Here is a 4,908-nt window from a genome sequence, read left to right as displayed (position 1 = left end):
ATTAAATGTGAACTATGTAAATAGGCTATTTGTTAATTTTATTCTGTTTCAGTTTGTTTTTTGTTTTTCGTAGGCGACGTGATAATGATGTTCAGTATGATGTAGAAATGAGCTCAAACAATCATTTTTCTGAAACAACATTGAAACAATACGGTAATACCTCGGTTAACGTTAACTCTGATAAAGAAGTCCGCTATTTCAAGCCGTATTTGACAAAAAAAACACCAATTAATTGCATAAATAACATTTTCGTTACATAAAAGTTTTTCAAACGTGCGAAAAATCATTTATTTACATGGGTTTATTGTTATAAGTATGATTAAGTGTATTTTTTGTTTTCCGTAGCCGACGTGATAATGCTGATCAGTATGATCTAAAAATGAGCTCAAACAACCATTTTTCCTGAAACAATCCTGCAAAACACAAGTCCATGATGTTGCCACTACAGTCATACCTTGCTTGGTTAACGTTACCTCTGATAGAGTGTTATGTATAACCGTTATTGTTTATATTACCTCTTACTCTTAGACTCTCTTCCAGACTCTCCTCCAGACTCTCCTCCAGACTCTCCTCCAGACTGACTTTGTATTACACAAAAATCCTATTTTATAGTAGTCAATTAGCATAGTGGGAGTACAATATTTGGAAGTGAAAGATAGTACCTAGCTTTCCCTAATTCGTAAGTCATTAGGCAGATGTACATATTTAAGGGTCATTATAGATTGGACCTTCGAGTTTGTTCAAAACATGGTCATTACACAATGATTAGTTATGGGATTTTCCTAAGTGGTATTTGTCTTAATGACTTACATAAATAAACATGTATAAAATAATAAGGGCTAACATAATATAAACAATAACGGTTATACATAACACTCTATCAGAGGTAACGTTAACCAAGCAAGGTATGACTGTAGTGGCAACATCATGGACTTGTGTTTTGCAGGATTGTTTCAGGAAAAATGGTTGTTTGAGCTCATTTTTAGATCATACTGATCAGCATTATCACGTCGGCTACGGAAAACAAAAAATACACTTAATCATACTTATAACAATAAACCCATGTAAATAAATGATTTTTCGCACGTTTGAAAAACTTTTATGTAACGAAAATGTTATTTATGCAATTAATTGGTGTTTTTTTTGTCAAATACGGCTTGAAATAGCGGACTTCTTTATCAGAGTTAACGTTAACCGAGGTATTACCGTATTGTTTCAATGTTGTTTCAGAAAAATGATTGTTTGAGCTCATTTCTACATCATACTGAACATCATTATCACGTCGCCTACGAAAAACAAAAAACAAACTGAAACAGAATAAAATTAACAAATAGCCTATTTACATAGTTCACATTTAATGTTTAATCACACTTATAGCAGTAAACCCATGCAAATAAATGATTTTTCGCATGTTTGAAAAACTGTTATATAACGAAAATGTTATTTATGCAATTAATAGCTGTTTTTTCTGCAGCATGGAACTTCGTTATATCAAAGTTTCGTTATCAGAGGTAATGTATATAGAGGTATGTCAGTAGTAGCAAGTTCATGACCTGTTTCAAGAAAAAGAAACATTTTTTGATTGTAAATGAATCCCCTTTTGACATCAATTATCACGTCGCCTACGAAAACCAAAAAACAAATTGAAACACAACAAAGGCCAAATAGTCTATTTACATAATTCACATATGCAATCATTATGTAATCATAATGTTAAATAATTCTTATTTATAGCAGTAAACTCATGTAAATAACAGATTTTTTTTCGTACGCTCGAAAAACTATTATGCAATAAAAATTGTTATTTATGTAATTAAATTCTGTTTTTAGTGTAAAATGCGGCTTGAAATAGCGAACTTTGTTATATCGAAGCGTCTTTATCAGAGATAACGTTAACCGAGGTTTAACTTTAGTGGCAGAATAATGAAAATTGAAAAATGATTGTCCGATCACATTTTGACTTCATACTGATTACTATTATCACGTTGCTTACGAAAAACAAAAAAAAACAAAATTGAAAAAGAATAAAAAACAAATAGCCTATTTACATTGTCCACATTTAATGTTTGATCATTCTAATTTATAGCAGTAAACTATTATGCAACGAAAATGTTAATTGATTGGGGTTTTTGAAAATTCCCAAGCTGATTATAATAATTACAGGTAATAAAAATGTATGTCATAGTTTTTATATGTTCCAGTTATTTCTTATATTGATTTTTACAACTAAATTGCAAATAGTAATTGCAAATTTAGAATCGGAAAACAACTTTTGTTTAACAATAATTTATAACTAAATAATAAAGGATTGAATGTAGTTTAATAATATTATCATCGAGTGATATGTGCAAACGAAAATAAATCGCAGATTAAGAGCGTAAACATTAGTAAACAGTTTTATCATGGTTGGAGTTAATTTATGCTTCTGATTAGTGGCTTTCGCGAAATCAAAGAGACGAAGGAAAGAGATCGTCGAGGAGCGAACGAGTAAAATAATGTAGACATCAGGAATTACAGTCATGAGCGATTTGTCATAACGCTAATTGACTTAACATGGAATGGTTGTACGAGCTTTGCGCGCTTGTATATAACAACTCTCTTAAAAGGCACGTTTTGTTTTTCTCGTAAATCGTTTATTATGCTAATTCCATAATTACAGACCTGCTGTTTTGCGCGCACCTAGTGTTTCCAGTCGCAAAGTCAATGTCTTCCACTTTCATTAATTCGAGCATAATTTTCATTTGCATTCGACCTTGACCTATTCTCTCTAATCGAGTATTTATCAAAGACGAATATTTACACGATCATAACTCATTTCATCTATCTATCAACTTACATAAGGTTCAATTTCATTTTTAATATCTTCAACTTAATTTCAGTGATTTATACTAAACAAAATAATATATTTACACAGTTTTAAATAATTTTCATAGTAGATTAATTGATAAATTATATTTTTACATCCAAACACTAGATTCATTCATTCAATCAACCTGGTCCTTAAGATTAAAACATTTTTTTAGACCAATTCCTAAATGAAATAAGGTAAGAAAAGATCATTAATTAAAGAATATTTCCTTTATCCTGAAACTAAAGTTAACTCTGATAACGAAGCTTTGACATAACGATATTTAACATAAAGGGCGACTAATAGCCGAATGGTTAAGTCGCCCACCCACAATTTCGTGGGCGCCGGTTGGAATCCTGGTCAAGCCAGGTCCTTTGTGAGCCCTCTCGGTGCTTGCAGCAATAGGGCCATCGTTCATTACATATGGACAGTCAAATGAATGAGGTTCAGCATTTGAACCTTCAACCAAGTAGATGGACAACGACAGTGTTAAGGATAGCAGCAGATTCACAGTCAAAGGAAATAGTGGAATCGCAGGAATAATGGAATATACTACTGAACAGAACATAACAAAATGTGATTAAATTATATTGAAAACGTTTGATTTTTTGGTGAAAATAATACTGATTTAAAGAAAAAAAGCAGAAACAATCAATTTTAGATTCATATTTTATAATTTGATTTAACTTTGTATATAAGTAGACTATTATATTTAATACAACTTTTCTTTGTTTGAAACAAAGCTTTTATATGGAAAAGTGATATACACTAGGTCCTCTTTTTATGCGGTTTTGAAGTTATGCGGTTTTTATTTCAAGAAGCATTTTTTTAAATAACTATTTTAGGCCATTTTGACACGTTTTGATTGGCAAACCATTTCATAGAAAAATATGATAATTCTGAACGAGCGTTCAAGTTTCAACGCGAGCTTCAGAATTGCATTTCTGGATATCAGGAATTGTACAAAAAAAGAGTAGCAAATCCATCGCAAAGTTTAATCACTGATTATATTGTCAAAGGGAAAAAATCAACATGCGAAGTTGAGACTAATTTTACTTGTGAAGAATCATTATCTTCAGCACATAGATCTGATATGCTGACTATCTCTTCTAGTGATGAAAGTAATTTCGAACCAGTTCACAAATTATGCCGAACACTCTCATATTGCGACGAAATTCTAAAGAAAAAAATGTGAAGAAAGATTAACTTTCATAAAAAAATTCTGTATTTTTTTTTGTTGTAAAATTTTTCCATATAAATTTAGAAGGAATATGTTAAGATTATAGTTTTCTGAAATTTAATAAACTTGTCTATGATTGTTCACGTTTTTATAAAATTATGAATAATATAGTAAGACTAATTATTTTTCTGAAATTTAATAAACCCTTTTCAGAAAGAATATAGTAAGACTAATTATTTTTCTGAAATTTAATATTATAACTCATTGATTTAGTTTTATGCGTTTTAAAAAATTATGGAACGTATCCTTTTTTATGCGATTTTCGGTATATTGTAACTCATTGATTTAGTTTTATGCGGTTTTAAAAAATTATGGAACGTATCCTTTATTTTTATACGTGTTGCTAGTCCTTTTTTGTGCGATTTATTTTTATGCGTTTTCCTGTGGAACGTATCTACCGCATAAAAAGAGAACCAAGTGTATATTTTCTTATAATTACAAAGAAGTAAAAAAAAGGTGATACCTCGAACATAAGGACTGATAGTAACAAATTTATATAAAAACATTAATGTAATTCAAACTAAACAAGAGATTTAACTATAATTATTGATAATTATAAAATGTGGTACAAAATGACAAAATATGTTATTTTAAATTGAAGGTGAAACCCGGCGCATCCACCTTATTATTTTTTTTAATTTTACATTTCGATTAATAAATAGTGAAACAATGTTTACCTCTGAACTCGATTTTGATGATCTTCTCGCCTTTGCATTTGGGTATCTGCAGATGCCTTAGCCGGATCGCGAGAGACATGGTGCGAATTCGCGCGCGTCCGAAGAACTACTGGAGTGCCGCCGCAGCCGCAGCGCCGTTCCGG

The sequence above is a fragment of the Nicrophorus vespilloides genome, unplaced genomic scaffold, assembly GCF_001412225.1.
Source record: "Nicrophorus vespilloides isolate i.1.1-1 unplaced genomic scaffold, Nicve_v1.0, whole genome shotgun sequence".
NCBI lineage: Eukaryota > Metazoa > Arthropoda > Insecta > Coleoptera > Silphidae > Nicrophorus > Nicrophorus vespilloides.
Note: the sequence above shows the minus strand (reverse complement) of the source record.